Below are 18560 nucleotides of genomic sequence, written 5' to 3'. Positions count from 1 at the left end.
GTGGTGTTAGTTTATCCCTTTGTATTATCTATATTCATTTCCCATTAATGTATTTAGCAAACATCACCTCTAGGAAAAAAGTTACCACAACCTGTAAGTTCTGTTATCTTTGTTGTGTGAAGCTGTTTACCTTCTGTCTTCTCTGTCAAAAGATGCTCACAAATTTTTCAGTCATTTAGACTCCCTCAAAAGATAAAATTTCCAATTGTTGGCAACAAGATGTCCCCCTCCTCCCTCCAAGATAAATTGCAGTCCATGGGCCAGATGTGACCCCAGCCCTCATTATCTCTACAGAGATCTACTAATATAATATAGAAGCATGGCCTGTGGAGACCACAAGTTCAGTGTGTGGTGCTCTATCATGATTTTGGAAGGCAATCTGAATCAAGATGGGGCATCGCATTCTGAAATTAATGATGGTGGCTGCAGTCAACTTCATTTTGTGCAAATAGGTGTGGCCCTCAAGCTCTTGTTTAGACTCCCTCCATTAAATCAGTCCTGACTGATTTCTCTTCTCTTCCTTCCCCTCTCCTCTCCCCTCTGTAATTTTAAGACTAAGTTGTCTTAACTAGACTTGTTACTTCAGACTTAAGTGTATGTGGTTAAAAGTATTTTTCATCTCTCTGCTGTAAAGTGTTATGCTCAACTCCAGAAATCTTGTTTCCACATTTCAAGTAACCAGTGGAGCTGCAGATGTGGAAACCCCATTTTCAGGAGGAATCAAGCAGTTGCTGACACTAAATGGAGGAGGGTGGCAAGAAACATGTGATTTATCTGGTATCTGACTGCTAGTTAAAGGCTTTGGCGTACAATAAATGACTATAGAGCAATGGCAGGCTGGGTTCAAGTTTCTGTCACAGCAGGAGACACCAGAGAGAGTGATGGAATACGTTCCCTGAGGATTCTGTAGAGACAAATGAAAGACCAAGATGTTTCACTTACTGATTTAAGAGTTACAGCCAGCCATGTTGGAATGTCCTATCTACCACCTGCTTATTTTCTTGTTTTGGATGTTGCCATTCTCTGTAGCCTGCACTTTAAGTCTCTTTAATCACTTTAAATCTGTGGAGGTTCTATAAGTAAGATATATTAAATATGAATAGAAAAACATAAATTATTGGTGCAGACTTGTTTTTTGTAATGTCAAGTCAGCTATCTTGTGTGTATGTAAATGTTAGGTACCCTCCTTCAAAAATAAAATGTATGTTCCTGAAAATAGTTGTTCCAGTTCTTGAAAAATGTGTTTATACAGCTATTGTAGGTGACTTGCCTCACTAGGTTTATTAAATATGCCTTCACTAACACATTTTGTTAATATAACAACCCAGTGGAGAGAGTAGCTGACAGGGTCAGTTGTATACAAGTAAAAATAAATCTGTCTGGTAGCATTGTTGAAGCATCACCAGAATAGCATCCATATTAGTATTTTAGTCACAAAGGTCCTGATCCTGCAAGGAGCTTCGCACAAGTAGGTATGCATGAGGAATTGATTTCAATGGAGCTCAGTGCAGGATCAAAGTCAGTATGATTATTCTGTACCCCGGACAATCAAGTTGAGACTATTCTACTTCCTGTAATGTAAATAAATATAATCTGGCTTTTAGTTCTGTCTGCTGTAGCTTTTGTAGTTAACGAAATGCACTGCAGTTTTTTTAATCAACTGCTTTTTTGTCTGCTTATTAGCTGTTGTCTTTTTTTAACAAAAAGACACAACTATTTTTGTTTTTTCATGAGTCGCCCTCTTGCTAAGACCTGTTGTGAGTTAATGATTCAGTCTTACCAATGCATCTTCTATGAAGCTACATCTGGGTAGACAGAGGTGAAACAGCTGTGTAGAATTTTTTGGACTTGGACCTGGCCTTTCTGAAGAGGCTGTGCATCTTCTTCCATCTTGTTCTGTAGTTTATTCCCTTTTTTGACAGAGGGTGGGGGTTGTTTTGTTTTTGTTAGGCTTTTTTTGCTAGATGACAAAGAATTGAGAAGATTACTTTGACTTTATCCTTGACTGTTAGTTTTACAATTGCTATTTTAAAATAAGCGCTGAGGGGAAGATGTTGTTGTAATTACATTTATTTGTGCACTACATAATGCTTTTTGGTAAAACCTTCTTTCAGACATCTGGGTACCCTCTGGGAGGAGAGAAGTCCCCTCCCCTTCCCTTCCCTGCCCCAAACTATGCAGGATGAATATAGCTTTACAGTTAACTTGTTTTAGAACTGATTTAAATTTAGTTCAAACAAAACTGATCTGTCCAAAGGTAGTGAGTAGTAATGGGACTGCCTCTGCCTAAAATGCCACTTTTTCCTATCTTGACAAGGGGATGGGTGACCTAATATGTCATATTCTGAATTTTGTCAAGTATGAGTGTCTGGGATGGCAATAGAAGCTTCTCATGGACGGTTTGGGTTTGGGGGACTAACTTGTTCTCAGGATTGCCTGGGAAGCTGCCCTCTTCTTCTCCCATTTCATGAAACAACTTGCATCTGGAGTGAAAAGCAGACAGCATGCTTGTGTTTCTGTTGGAGTCCATAGAGACGCAACCCAAGACAATCAAGGGTGTTTCTATTCATGAGTAGTCAACCAAATCGTGATCTGGGTATTTTGAGCCTGCCTGATCTTCTGAATCAACCTGCAAAGAAATGCACTCCATTTTGTGCTGAGTTAGGTCTCTGTCGGGTTAGCCAGTGTTGCATTTTTCCATGTAATATCTGTGACCTCTTTGTTGCATTTCCTCTGTACACTTTGGCTTTGTAAATTGCTGACTGGTGCAGCAAGCCTTGGGCATCCCTGGCTTTTTGTAACCAAAGCCAGACCTTTGAGTAATGAACTTTCTGAGAAATCTGAGTTAATGTTAATTTTTTCCCCCCTTCTTTTAAGCCCTATTTATTGAAACTCTACCTCTCCCATATCTTCATTTTTAATTTTTTTTTTTTGTTTGACTTCTTTGCTATTACTCTCACAGACCAGATTTTATTAAAATTACCATGTTTTGGGCAATATACTTGGTATTAGAAGATACATTAGCACTTAGTGATTTGGGAATATCTTGATTTAGCAGTCAGGGTCTAGAATTCAAGTTTATACTAGTGATATCAGAAGGGTTCACCCTAGATCTTTTGGGGAGTCTAGAGCATGAGTGTATTTCATTCTTCCTTCTTGCCATGCCCTGGAGCATGAGTAGTAGGATTTTGGAGAAAGAAGGGCTGAACTTGATTCTTGGCACGTCAGTGTGGATCGTTTTTGTTTTTGTTTTTGTTTTTTGTTTCTGTTTTTAAAAGCACGTAACAAAAAACAACAAAAATGCTATCTCTGTCTCAAGTTCTCTCAAACAGATCGTGAGCAATGTGCCTGTGGCCCCTGGTGCAGGAACTCTTGCAGCAGCTCAATAAGCTCCTCCTGTAACAGGATCTGAGGACACAAAGCAAGAGAGATTCTCATGAGACACAGTACCCTGTAACTTGGGGGCAGAGTGCACTGGGCTGCAAGCCAGGAGGCCGAGAGTTCTAATCTCCTGCCTTTGCATTGATTGATGATGATATTTTCTGTGCCAATCACAGCCCTTATCCAAAGCCTCACTGTTACATTAGGGGAGGTAACTATCATTCGCTAATATTGGAGATGTCATTACTCAGCATTTACAGAGTTGCTTCCAGCAGAGCTGGGAATAGACCCTGGGTCTCTAATATAACAGTCCCAAATCTCCTCCTTTTTGCCATGCTCCCTTTCAGAAAGAATGTCAAATATTTGTGTAACTCACGTAGTGTGACTGTCACCTTTTTATTAGTCTTTCTCCCTCCATGTTAATAGACTTTTTGATTCTTTGGTTCAAGCAGTAATCTCATACTGTTTTACATCCAGAGGTCTTGGGTTCAGTCCACACAGAGGACCCAGATAGGGTGTTACTATATCCTAGTTCTGCTGTCTGTAACCACTAGACCATTCTGTTCCTACAACCAGGAATAAAAACCAGGACTCTTTTTTGAGGGCCTCCTGTGGGTCCCACTTCTGGGTTTGGCATCCTCTGGCATTGAACTTATGCCAGTTCCAAAAGTGTAAATATGCAGAGGTGGTACTCTCAAAGAACTGTTACTAATACTTTACCTTTCTGTCTCCTAGACAGTTGCATAACCTACTAGCAAAGTGTGTTGTCCCTGTATGTGCAGTCTAGTCTACACAGAGGATGAGAGTATCTTTCTCATTTTCTCTCCTCTTGTCTCCCCCCGCCTCCAATCTAACTATATCTGTAGCTGAAAAGAAAGAAGTTTGTGATGTGGATCTGAAGGCTGAGAGTTCAAACTCTGCTGATACTCATGGGAGAAGGAGAAGTGTTGTGTGGATTGTATATAATATCACTAGTGTATGGACTCTGGAGTGATAGTTAAGAATGACCTCTTTTATATTGCAAAATACTTTAGAAGCAAATTTTAATGTTACTAATTTATTTTATTGTAGCTCTTTTAGTATATATGAAAGTGAACAGTGCCTGTAAGAACAGAGTGAGGCACTTTTCTAGTAGCGAATTCGAAACCGAGAGTAGCATGTAAGAGATTTTGTGTCCAGACACTCAGGGCCTGTCTACACTACAAAGTTGACATCCAGCCGCCACGGTAATTAAGTTGGTCATGTGTGTCTACATAACACTCACTGTGTTGGTGGAGCGCTTGCACTGATGCACAGAGCAGTGCACCATGGGTAGCTGTCCCACAACGCAACTAGCTGCAGGGTGTTTTGTGAAGGGCTTACAAAGCCTCATGGGACCAAAACGCTGTCATGGGGGAATAGGAACATGGCTTCAGCCTCTCATGATGCAATTTCCTCTCTCCCTATGCTCTGAGACGTGGGTTTTTTCCTACTGTGTGTTGTAAAGTCCCTAGGACAAAGGGGTCCCAGTTGGGCCCTTAAACAAAAAAAAATCTTGCTCCTTTTTTTGTAAGATCCAAAAAATGTTTCTCTCCCTTTCATCTCCACCCCACCTCCTTTGTGTGTGCAACATCATACACAACTCTACCTACACAGACATAGTACAGTAAAAGGACTAGTGGCACTGAAAATGACTGCTTAACTTCACCCTCTCTAGGATTTGTGCCATTGTTCACACCTGGCCTGTCACAATCAAATTACCTCAGGACTATAAAGAGCGTGTGAAACTCCATTGTAAGATGTGTTCTATAGGGGAAGGAAACTCTTCATAGGAATTCCTCTAAATATCCCTTTTTTTTCCTGATCATTTTTAATAGGAAATCAAAATCTGACTTAAATCCTATTTTTATTCAGTTTTTGGGTGGAAAGGCAAAAAATACTTCACCTGCCCAAAATGAAACATACTGGTTCAATTCACATAAACTACCATGGTGATCCTTTTATATTACCCTAATGCATGCACAGTAGCTGTAATCTCTCTCTCCAAAGTGCTCCCACTGGAATTCCAGTTTGAAAGATTAGTCTATCTTTTTTTGGGCAGGAGGGCAGGGGAGAGTACGGGAGTAGCTATGTGTATATAAAATAAACTGCTGTAGTCTAATCCATGAACTACATGATCACCTCCTTGAGATGTTTCACATTTGGTTTCGATTACCCAATTTTAACAATTTTCAATACAATGTGAAGTCCAAAATGTTAAAAATCCCAATGCACTTCTCTAATGCTGTTGGAAAACCATCCTTTTCTGTAACTGCATCGTCCTCCTCCTCTTGATAAATCCCTAGATAGAGCTTCAGTTTTGTCACCTATTGGAAATCAAAATATTTTCAGTCTGTCATTTAGATTCAATGAAACCTAGAAATTTTATTTTTAATTCAGCACAATTCCTTGTAAACTTACATATTTGAGTTGATATGGTAATAAGGAGTAAGTTTTAGATTTCAAATTTAAAGCACAGTATCAGTCATTCCTGCTGTCAGCAGTTTTGATCAAGAGTAAGACACTCTGAAGAGATGTGGAAGACAAGATGATACTAAAGTTCTGAAAACAATCCCAGAGTAGCTGGGTATTTCAACTAAAATAATCTAGCAAACTGTGCTTCTGTTTTACATTATCACTAGGCTTCAGAGTTGCTCTTCGATTAAGATAAATGAATACAATTTATTTATACCTTTTTAAGAGCTGGGGTTTTTTCTTTTTTTCTGTCTATAAACATGGGATGGGACTACATCAGTTAAGTTACAGGGTTGATTTCACTGTAGTGAGAGCTAGAAATGTAACTTTTCTCATTTAAAAAAAAAACAAAAACATAAAACCTAAACTTTGAAGAAATTGTGGGAGCCAGTAACAGTGTTATAGCATTTCACAGATTGAGCAGGGTTATCACGTTTTGTTTCGTTTCGTTTTTTTAAATAAAGGTGGTGTGCAATCCATTTATAAACTAACTTCCATGCTGCTTTAAAATGTTCCTTTGCTTGCTGAAGTAGTACTAAAGGTTACTAGTTTTCACTGAAACAGTGAAGTGGGCTTCTGGTTAACTACTTCTCTGCTGGCCTCCAAAGTAACATTGTGTGTTTGAATAATGCTACTTAAATACACTTTTACAACTTTAGAGTCCTTAACTAATATATTCCCCATACCTCATTTGAGGCAGGTATTGTTCCCGCTGAGAGGGTGAAGCCATAGACTGGCTTACTGATTTCATCCAAATACAGAAGGAGCCTGCGTGAGACAGGATTAGATCTGACCACTAGAGCATGTTGCCTCCCTGAAACTTCTGTACTAACATACCCTCAACGTTTAAATGGAAACACTGGCAGACTGTCTGGGTCAGCCCTAGAAGTACATAATATATGAAACATAGTGCACATCAGGCAGCAGCAAAGCACTTAAACCACTAACTCAGCAAGAAACTGATTGAGTCTCATGACGCTGCCAATATGGGAGTCCAGTGCCAAAATTCATCAAGATGGAAGATGACTGCTAGAGGTTCTAAAACCTGATATGAATCAGAAATCTAGATTTCAAGTTCATTTTGTACAAGGGAAGAAGTGCTTCTACCTTTTTTGCACTTGGGCCTTGTTTGTTTAACACCTAGTGCAATTATTTCGAGAAACACATTTTTAGGGCTGGTCTATGCTTAAAAATAAGGTTGACATAGCTCTGTTGGTCAGAGCAATGAAGAATCCACAGCCCTGCCCAAGTAGTTAATTAAACTGCATCTACAGGGGGGTTAGGTCAGTAATGTCATTGGAAGAATGTTCCCAACAATCTAGCTGCTGCTGTTCAGGGGGTTGGTAGTCCTGCATCGATTAAATGAGTTTTTGGAGATGGGGTTATTTACCCCACTACCCATTTGGTGTAAACTACATCTGTGCTGTGGGATTGTCCTGGCAAAGCTATGGTAACGTAGCTATTCCAGGATAGTTTCCACTGTGTAGACGTACCCTCACACTAAGATCTCTGACAAATCTGTTGCTGCTGGGGGTGGGGGAGGTGGATGTCAAGTTAAGCATGGTTATGCCTTTCAGTAAAGACTTTGAAGATGCATGACTTAATGTAGCTCTTTAATAGAGACATAGTGTGTTGTACTCTGATGAAAGCTGAATGGATTTAATACCAAAACTGAGGCAACATTGATCAATGAACTGCGGGTCTAGTTAAGGGATATATTCTCCTCTGCAACCCATCTGACTTCAGTGGCATTTCATAGGGTATTTGTTGCTGAATTTGGCCCAGGAGGCTTTGATTAGGGGTAGAACAATGAATTTCTGTTGCACTGCTGCAACTTGTGGTTACTTTTAAAAAAATGAAGTACTCTAACTGCTAATTTATTTAAGTCTGTCCAGTAGCTCTTTCCTTGTTTATATTGCTGTATTGTGTATTACTATTTGTAGTCTTTGACTGCAAAAGAAATATTTATTACTTTCTAAGCCAGATGTTTGGGATGCAGCATGCAATATTTCAAAGGCAGCTGGTTTCCCTTTAGTCTATACAGCATTACTGAAACCCTATGAAAGCACTGCAGTAGCAATGGCAATGACTGTCAATTGAGCACTAATTAGAAAAGCATTGGACTAATAGGATGAGCTATACCTAATAAGGCCTGCCATTTTTGTTTTATCAGGGCCCAGAAACTACAAAGTATTTGTTCATATAGTCCTGGGCAGGGGACTTTGTCATTTAACAGTGCTTCCAGAACTGTTTCTTTGAACTGTTGAAGCCTACATTAGACTCGGTGTAATCATCTTGAAATTAAAAAAAAACAACAACAAAAAACTAAACACAAAACCCAAGTACCAGATCGAGTTTTGTGGGTCTCTGAGCACACTGACCCTTGGTGATGTAGCTTGTTTGGTCACTAAACTACTAGAACCCAATTGAAGTGTGCAGAGGAATGTGCAGAAAAGGGGTGCTGCTTTCATACCATCTATTTTTTTTTTTTCTTTCATCCAAAGAGAAACACTGGCATCAGTTGAGCAGTCAGCATTTACCCTGCCTTCCTGGACAGAATACAATGGTTCTGGATCTTTTTAAGAGGGAAATGACTCAGAATTCTTGGTGGCTTAGCAGAAATTGTAAGCCAAGCTTCCAAGGAGGAGTTTTGGTGCTCAATGTGCATTAGTTGTGCTCCGCCTACAGTCCAGTACTGATGTGCTTAACCTTTGGAACTGATACCAGTCTGACAACATGCATGCTACTCTGTTATACTCCCAGCTAAATCTGTAGTTACAGCTTTTTACTTTTTTTTTAATTTTTCATGCAGTACACATGAAACTCTTAGGTGGGAGGCGGAGGTTTGAATAGATTATACAGCTTAAGTGGCTGCCACTCCAAAATATGGCAAAGTTTTTTGTTGTTTTTTTTAACTGTTCAGTGGATTATATAAATAGGAATCAGCCTACTAAGTGCTTTAAACCTTCCTTTTCTCTTTAAAGCATTTTGTAATGCAGCGTGTGAAGGATGAGAGAACGCTTCATTTAAAAAAAAAAAGCTGTACTACCATAAACATCTTTGGACGTGCTTCTGAACCCATGTAGCCCTTAAGTTGCAAGACTTGCTCTTTTCGAGTGAGGATGTATTTCCATATGTCAGCATTCATTTTAAAGTATTGGTGCAAAATATGTAATTAAAAATACTAAAAATCATTATCCAAATTAAAACAATAAGTTGAGAGATGCCTTTCTAAGGAACAGTAAAATTACAGGGTTTTCTCCCCATTTCTCCTCCTCCCTGCCCCAAGTCTGTCATCTCGTTTGATTGACTGCAAGTATCCTTAAATCAATGCTTCCTCTTCCTTCTTGAGTAGAACCCTACTAATGTCAACCCTTGAACTGCTCTGGAAACATGAGCCAGTCTAAAGAGCATGAGCTAGCACTTCTATCTCCTCCTATATGAGGAAGCTTCTGTAAGAAGTTACCCACCCCCATTTGCTCAGTATGTGACACTACGGAAACTCCCACTGTAAACTGTGGTTATAATATCAGACGTGACCAGTCACGTAGATAACCTGTTTGATCTGCATTGTGGAGCGGTGGTCTGCATCTACCATTTTGTAGCTGTTCTTCCCAAGTCACTTTAAATCTTTGCATTTCACTTTTTTTATTTTTAAGTGTTAGCATGGGAAGTTGCCACCAAATAGATGACTCTCTAGCCTCTCAAGTACTTTGTAATTAACTTTTGAACTGGCAAAACAGCATTCAGAGAGAGATTGTTAATGCTTGGATAAATGTTAAGATCCTGACTGCAATAGTGTAGAAACTTCTGGATGCAAAGTCAGGTGAGCTGTTCAATATTACATTACCAAATTCTACTCCTACTCTTTGAATTGGGTAAAAAGAGAGGGCGAGATTAGAGAAATCCTGTTCTCTAGGCTACTTTTTTGTGTTACACAGCTCAAGGTTTTGTTCATCTGGCTAAGCACAAAGGCTCTTGTGTTTTTGTTTGTCCTTGAGAAATCCTTTAAATCTAGTGGCTCTTCTGCCATTAGCAGCCATGTTCATGTCACAGGCCCAACTAAACGATACTGCACTGGACAAGTGTTGTCTTGTTACACGCATCTGGCCAAGTTGTCTCTGCTCCTAAAAGAAGTCCACTGGCTCACTGGGCACAATAACAAGTGAAAGCAGCTTGAAACCTTCCTGAAATAAAGCTATTTTCCCCTGTTTGTCAGTGGTGTCCCTGTCCTAAATCAGGCATGCTGGGATAGGATAGTGTCATAGGCACTGTCTTAAGAACAGGGACTTAAATTTTTACAAAAAAAGACCTGTCTTCTAATACCCATCCCCCACATGGTCTTTCACTTTCTTTGGCCAAAGCGGAGTGGGGGTGAGGGGGTGAAGGTGGGTGGTGACAAAGCCTCAGGACTTCTTCATAGTTAACTCCTACTGTGCTAGTCATTGTTGGTGTGACTTGATGTGCTGGCATAGGGGTTGGCTACACTAGAAATTTCAAAGTGCTGCTGCGACAGCGCTGCGGGAGCGCTGGCGCGACAGCGCTTTGAAGTGTGAATGTAGTCAGAGCGGCAGCGCTGGGAGAGAGCTCTCCCAGCGCTGCATGTAAACCACATCCTTTTCGGGTGTAGCGTGCAGCGCTGGGAGCCACGCTCCCAGCGCTGCCGCCCTGATTACACTGACACTTTACAGCTCTGTATCTTGCAGCGCTCAGGGGGGTGTTTTTTTCACACCCCTGAGTGCGAAAGTTGCAGTGCTGTGAAGTGCCAATGTAGTCAAGCCCTTAGTCTTGTCCACCTCAAGCAAAGCTGTTGATCAGAAACTGGCACATTGTTTCCAGCTCTAACAGATGTTTGGACCAAACCGCTTATTGTTAAGAGCATTGGGCTACACCCTGGAATATTAACCTAATGTGGTGCTGGGATTTTTGTGACGCAGGCTGAGAGAAACAGTAGCTTCTAAATACTTCTAAGAATTGTATCATTTTAATCTGAGCATAATACAAAGGCTGTGGCTACACTGGCAAAAATTAGACCTGTAATTCTCTACTAGTGGAAGCTGTAGTGTAGAAAAGTCTAGGGTATTTTTACTACCCTCTTGTTTAATCCTTGGATTCAAGTAGCTGAGCTTAATAAACTCTGTCCCCTTCATCAATGACTTTCACTGCCTGCTGTTAGTTGTAAGAGGGGAACTCAAGACTTTCAAATCAGAGCAGTTAGAACTCTATGTTTAGAAAACACACTTATTGCATTTTATCTTTTCTTTTCTCTCTCCTCAGATGTATCCTTTTTGTTTACAAGTTGGGAGTGCTTGATGCTACAGGTTACAGAAATAAAATAAATTATGGCTTGAAAACAATTCTTTCGTTGGGAGGATGGGAACAAACTGTGTAGTTAAGTTCATTTTCTGTTGCCAGTTACATCTCATCAAACGCCTCTGTAGTCCAGTTCAAAGTGTACTAAAATATCCCTTCTTCCTCCCAAGGATCTTCACAGCAGGCGCATTGCTCAGCCAGGAGAAGTGGACAAGATTCTCTTTGGAACCCATGAACTTCTCTGACAGGTAGGAGTTGCTCTGTAGTGCTATGGTCTATTATGCTAGGTAGCGTTTTGCAAACTCTAACATACATGGGAGGCTGGGAAGAAGTCAATTCCCCCCCCCCCCCTTTTTTTTTTTTTAAATAGGGAACTGAGGCATAGAGAAGTTAAATGATTTGCCCAGTGTGACACAGGAAGTCAGTGCATCCAACTCTCTTGAATTCCCACTCCAGTGCTGTAACAATAAGAACATCTTTCCTCTCCAGTTAATCAAAACGCATGTGAAGTAGATGAATATCCCTAATTTACAAATGGGTAAACTGAGGCCAAAAGACATTTCGGTGAGTTGTCCTTACTACTTCTTCCCAGTTGACCAAAATATAGCAACTGCACTATATTTTCAGTCCTTGAGAGCATGAGAAGCAGGAAAGTAAGCACAAATGCCACTTCCCCCTGAATCTTGATCCGAGTAACCTGTGTGGTTTAAAGGAAAGTGTGTATGAATGGTAATGGAACTCCTGAGTTCTTATCTCAGCTCTGCCAATGCATTCTGGGCACCAGAACTGGACACATGTTCATCCTGCCTGGGGGATGGACTAGATGACCTCTTGAGGTCCCTTCCAGACTGACCTTGCTATGATTCTCTCACTGTCATTTGTAATGAAACAAATTGCAGTGTTTTTCCTCATAAACCTGACTGCAGGTGCATTATGAAGGGTTCTGTTCCCAGTTAACAAAACAAATCCCAGATGCTGGCATCTGTTACATAAAGGTAATCCTCACTTTTTTCCAAGCATTTTAAAAATTAACTTTGCACCAAATTTTAAAAGCAACATGTTACAAACAAGCTGACAAACGTGAGGCACTGCTAATCTGATGGTATGACTCCCACTCTTTCTCATATGTTCCCAAATCTGGACAGTGTGATACTATGAAAAGAATCCTGAGAAACAGAAATAAATTGTGTATGTTTATTATTATTTATTTGGGGGGTGGAGGTGGAGGCAGTGGAGACTTTTAGTGGGGGGTGCAAGTTATCTCCTTTCATGAGACCAAAAAGTTAAATGAAATAGTGAAAAATCTTCCCAATATGTAACATTTAAGCTACTAAGAAACTGGAATCTTGGTGAAAAACTACATGTGAAATAGGCCACTGTTAACTGTTTATGCTGGCACACCTCGGTATTCTTTACCATAAGGTCATGTGAATGTTTCAGTCCTAGAGTTCTCGTGGTGATGTAGCACCCTACAGAACATTTGAAAAGCATGTTTCTGCACAATTAAAGGGAGACCAACAGCTTGTAAGGCCAGAAGGGGGGCCATTGTGACTGTCTAGTTTGCCTGCATAATACAGGCTATAGGACTTCTCTGTATTAATTCCTGCTTCAGGTTCAGTAGCTGTGCTTGAACTAGAGCATATCTCTTTTAAGAAAGTCTAGTCTTGATTTTAAAATCAAGAGATGGAGCAACAACAAAACTTGGTAAGATATTGCAATGATTTATTATCCTCAGTGTTAAAAATGTAAACGTTCTTTCTAGTGTGAATTTGTCTAGCTTCAACTTCCAGCCATTGGTTCTTCTGACACCTGTGTCTGCTAGCCTGAAGAGTCCTCTTGTCAAATTTCAGTTCCCCAGGTACTTGTAGACTATGATCAAGTAACAGCTTGGGCTGTGCTTCATACCTGCCCTTCTGTGTTTGAAATCTCTCATTATGCAGCAACCCCAGACTTCTGAGGTTTCAGCAGATTTCACACTCACCAGTCTTTTAGCCTGGTCTCTAGATTATTTGGGGGGAAAAGAGTCAAATTGATCCCAGGATAAGTAGTGCTACTACGTGCCTTCTAGAAATACATATAATTATTTTACTCAAAGCCATGAGTCTCAGGACAAAACTATGGAGGCAACACTTATTTTCATTTTATTATTATTAATAATAATAAAAAAAAGGAGGGTGGAGAATTCCTTCTAGGGTCAGCAACTTTCTCTGGGTCTTTGTGCCCTGCCTTTCTCTCTTTTTGCATTTTATGTCCCGGACAGTGCTGAACACACTAGGTACATAAATGATCATATTATAATGGCTTAATTATGAATCCTAAAAAATGGAACCTCCAGCCCAGGTCCTTCTGCGATAATACTCTGCTGAAATTCAGACAGCTTGTGTGCATAAAAAAATGGGAATGTCTCCCTTGTATTCTTCATTTGTGTGAATTGCAGAGAGAGCTAGATAAGCTGACTTCATGTTAGTCACAGCAACAAATAAATACTAACTTTACTCATAACACTTTTAATGATTTTCATGTGCGATGAACCCAGATCTCCAAAGCACCGAGTCTCTGTTGGGATGCTGAGCATATTAATCTCTTGCTAAAGAAAATGGAAGGTCCTAATGCTCTTTATTAGAGACACCGATCAATGAACAGAGGAAGTGTGAACTTAACATATTTGGATGTTTTCCTAGAAGTCTGTCATGATCTTACCTAATACTGCAGTTTTTCTTTAATTCATTTTTTTTATAGCAAGTTTAAACAGATATGGCTTAAATGGGCTTATGCCAGTGTAATAACAATTTGCACCACAGGAAGTGGTATTGTCACTCCATGGGCTTTCAGCTACAGAAGTCCCTTTACCATTCGTGTATAGAAGTTTGAAACTCTGAGCTTGATTTGAGAAGAAATACATAAGGTATCTTAATAAAAATGTTCTAGAGTAATTTTTTGTCAAGCTTAAATTTGACAACTGAATTACTTCATAACCAATTTTTTAAAAAAGAGAATTGTGAGCTGTTGCATTGTGAACACAATGTTTATATTAAGTCCACATCATGTTGCTTAGTCATTACAATGGAAATAAAGCTAGCTTTGACAATATAGAAAAACAAGGTATAGAATGAATGGATTACCATAGATGTGTGCTCCAAAAAAACAAGAATGTTAGTAGTGAGTTTACTGTAGCAAAGCCTAAGACCGAATTCTTCCCTAAAAAACCTTAAACCCAGAGCAGTGTGTCTGTCTTTTAGGTAATTTGTTGGACTGGTGTCACCATAACGTTATCTGCGATGGTTGAACTCTGATGGCAGATCATAAATGCTCTGCTTGCACATTTATTTTTTCTTTGCTAGCAAAGTGGTGGTGACCTAACTCTCTCTCTCTCTCTTTTTTTTTTTCTTGCAGTGTCTTGGCATTTTTTTGTATAAAGTGAGCTTGGCAACTTCCTAAGCAAGTTTTCTGTTGCTTTTAATCATAGGTCTTTAATGAGCCTAAACAGGCTCACTTATTTTCCCCTGAAACCTATAAAAAAATCATAATCCAAAAGGGGTTGATTCCCTGAACAGACTGCTGTGTTCATTTCTGACTCAGGCATGGTGAAAGTATGGGACACAAAGGGTTAAGGTCTGCCATTTTGTTATGTAACACCCTTAATGGACATATCAGTGAATGGCACCAAAATGGCAGGGCTTAACCCTTTGTGAGCTGTAGTGCCTCAGTCAGAAACCTGCATCTCAGATGCTAGGCTTGTTTTTATTAAAAAAATAAAATAAAATAAAAAACCCCAAGTCTCAGTTTTCAAGATTTGTTTTAACCAGCATGTGGCCTGCTGATTAGTTCTTTTGCTTCAGTAACAATACCAGAAAAACTTAAAAACATTTTAAAATTTGTTGATGGTCATTTTCATGCCACAGGACTAATCAGCTTCCCTTTGGTTGCTACTTTTCTTATTACTGAGTTGATACAATAAGGAAAAGATCTTGAGTTACCAGACTGTAGCCATCTACTGTCTAAGGCGTAAGGTGACCAGTGTGTTCTAGTCCTAGACTGATTTCTTTAATAAAAAATCTAGGCAAACAGGTGTGAGTTAAGAATTTGATTTCTTAAAAAAAATCTTAACTCACACTTTTTTTTTAAGGTTTTTTAACAATAAATAAAAATTGGATGGGGGCATTGTGGGGGGGGCAGGATCTTGGCCTTTGGAAATTTTTTTATTGTGGCACACTTTATTTTTATTTTTATTTTAAACTTAATGTGGCAGATTTCTGTGAAGTTACTTTTTTCACTGGCAATTAGAAAAACAACAGTAGTGATTTCATGAGTCTAGAATTAAATTGGAACAGTGCATTGTTGTTTCCCCTGGTAGGAGGGGGTGTGAATTGGGGGACCCTGGGCACTCTTTCTGATAAAGCATCAAAGCTCTTGGTTACACAAGATGCACTCCATGGGAAGCCTAGACTGCTTCCAGGCTTTGAGACTGACATGGTACTTTTAGTAAATAGACTGCAGTATTCTTTGAACATCTTCACTTAGGGAGATGCACTCACTCATTGCTTGACCTGTCTGCTTCCTTTTTCTGTGAATTCCCCCCCCCCCCCCCGCGGCCCCCCCGTGGCCCCCTCGCGCCGCGCTTCCGCACTGGGCGGTCCTCTCCGGGGTTTTGCCCCCCCCCCCCCCCTCTCGCTACCTTCGTCCCGCCCCCTCGGCCCATGCTTCCCCATTAGTCCCCGTCGTCTGGCGCGCGCGCATCTCCTCCCCGTCCCGCCCGCCCCGAGGAATTAGTGAGAGGATAACGGCAGCGTGCTGAATCCAGGGAAATCATGGTCTGCCCGCCTGTTGTATTTTTTTTATGGGGTGGGTGAATGTTATGGCGTGCATCAGGTGCAAACTCTACCACTTGTTGTTCTTACCCTTAGCATACAGTTAGTTTTTTTTGTTTTTAAAGGCATCCCTAAAACTCTTTCATAGATGGCCTGAACATTAATAGCAGAACAATACTTTTGTATCTTGTTCTCATTTGAAACATTGTAGCATCTGCTTTGCCAGACTCTGTCTTAACTTTGCACTGGAGAATCTTTCTGTTCACAGTTTGATAAGATGAAGTTTAGACTCTACACACAAGGTGATGTTTATGTAATGGCTATCAGAGGCTTTTTATAGAATATTCTTTGGTATGACTTGAATTTTTTCTTGACTAATAATGACTAGGAATCAGATGTGTTTACAGCTGCAGGAATTCACAGAACTGCATGGGTGGCCCCTCGCTTATGAGGTCTTGAAAAAAATGTAAAAATATGCTACATCTGATGCAGTACTGAGATCCCTAAAATCTATACAGTGATGATTGCAGCTAAGTCATGTGGGTATATTATGAACATGTCATGTATTCTTAAAATTGCCAGTAGCTGACATCGTAGTACACAAGGAGATAGAAATATATACAATTTCAAGTCTTGAGAGAACTTTATTTTAACAGCTAACTTGTTTTGTTATTTTTATTGGCAAGCATGAGTGAAGTTAAGCAAATTCACTCAGTAGCATTTTTGGTACTGTGAAAACAGTATATAGCTGAAATTTCACCAGCTGTTCTCATGAGACAGCTGTTGAGGATCTAAGCTCATTCACTTTTTCCCCTCTCCTGTGGTGCACCAGTTCTGCTTTTGTCTTCTCATTCCTCAGTACCGATAGCCAGCTGATTAACTCTAGTGAAGTAGAGCTCTAAGCCCCAATGGGTGGCTCCGAAGCAGTACATCTCAAGTTTTATACTTCTTTGCTAAACAAACAGTAATATATAAAATACTTGCTGTCCACTTGCATGCAAAGATGGGCTTCCTGTTTTCCTGGGCTTGGTTCATTCTGTTCTGTGCTGCACGTAGGCTCTGGTTATATCTCCATTTACAGTATTTTTTTTCTCTATTTTTAACCTTATTTTCTCTCTTCCCCCCCCAGAATCTTTTTTTTTTTTTTCCTCTTCAATTGCAGCATAAAATATGGTTCTGTATTTGGTTTTTCACTTGGGTACTGCTATCCCAAATTCCTGGCTTTAGTTTAGAAGACTTTGTAAATCTCAACATGATATAAAGGTAGGGAGAAAGGAATAATATTAATGGTATAGACTTGGTAAATGAATATGTATTAATCCAAAATGATCAGTAGATCTCAAGTCATTCTCTATTTAAAAGGACCACCACCAAAGGCTAGACAAATGAATCGGGGAACACTGCTGCCACTTAATTCAGCAATTTAGTTATTTACTTCTCTGTTTTAATTCACTCCTTACACTGGAGGGGGTGTGTGGAGAGGAGCCCTAAAAAGTAGGGGGAAGCTTTTTCAAAATGCTTGATATATTCATATGCATTACAAATACCCAAAATGCTCTTCCAGCAATTTCATATTAGTGTCCAAGCTACAGGAGGGATGGAAAATCTATGTATGAATTGCAGAACCTCTGTTTTATGAACATCAATCTTATAAAATTGGTCGTTTGTATCAACTATTTTTCCTAATGGGGGGAGGGAGGGGAAAGAATTGCCTAACAAAAGTGATGTTGATGAAGAACAAGTCAACATCCTTTCTCATTCTGCTGCCTTTAATGCATTGGAAATTGCTTTTGTTGTCTGAAGAACAAAGCAATACAGTTCTCTATACAACAGTTTGTACACTATCTACTGTAATTTTGAGATGAGTTTTAAGAACTTGATCCCTAATTAGCTTGTAGAATAGGGGTTCTGCTGTATATCGAGTACTCTTCTGCAGCCTGTGTGGTACTTTGCCCCACTCGTGGTTTGACTTTATATGGATAGTCCACCATATACTTATGTTGGAAACCAGAGAGAGGAGGAATCTTAGACTCATGCTCGCATCCTTTTTCCCCCTCTAGGAAAGGTGAAGAGGAGATATGTTGTATAAATCTGGGGGACATATCACTCCTACAGATCATATATGGTCTAAGAAAGCATTTTAGCTAGAAGGAGAATCCCTGAAATGCCAAATTCATCTTGGAGAATGTTCATTAAAGAATAAAGTTCATGCTGTCCAGCAAGAACTAGTCACTATTCCAGTTCTTAGTGAACCTAGATACTGCTTTTTATGTTTTGTTACTTTAAATTACCACACTGCATCCTACTTAAAACGATGTTCAGATATCCACTGACACACATTGGTACGGATGATTGTTACATGTGGAAGTCAGACTCAGTTATGACTCCTGAGGGAAACTATTTCTTCTTCTTCGAGTGCTTGCTTCTATCCATTCCAGTTACGTGTGCGCACACCGCGTGCACGTTCATCAGAGAAACTTTTACCCTAGCAACACTTGGTGGGCTGGCAGGTCGCCCCCTGGAGTGGCGCCACTATGGTGCCTGATATATACCCCTGCCGACTCA

General features: G+C 39.9%; 1 protein-coding gene across 2 annotated transcripts in view; it reads left to right on the top strand.

The window, feature by feature from the left end:
- Positions 1–18560, top strand: part of GATAD2A (GATA zinc finger domain containing 2A) — a 93486-nt gene that overhangs the window by 16685 nt on the left and 58241 nt on the right. For both annotated transcript variants that reach the window (XM_032798800.2, XM_075070938.1), the window contains exon 2: positions 11358–11435. The gene's annotated coding sequence lies outside the window, so the exon portion shown is untranslated. The remainder of the gene's footprint in view (positions 1–11357; positions 11436–18560) is intronic.

This window comes from Chelonoidis abingdonii, chromosome 11, assembly GCF_003597395.2.
Source record: "Chelonoidis abingdonii isolate Lonesome George chromosome 11, CheloAbing_2.0, whole genome shotgun sequence".
Classification (NCBI taxonomy): domain Eukaryota; kingdom Metazoa; phylum Chordata; order Testudines; family Testudinidae; genus Chelonoidis; species Chelonoidis abingdonii.
The sequence above is the reverse complement of the archived record's forward strand: the minus strand, read 5'-3'. Positions and strand labels throughout refer to the sequence as shown.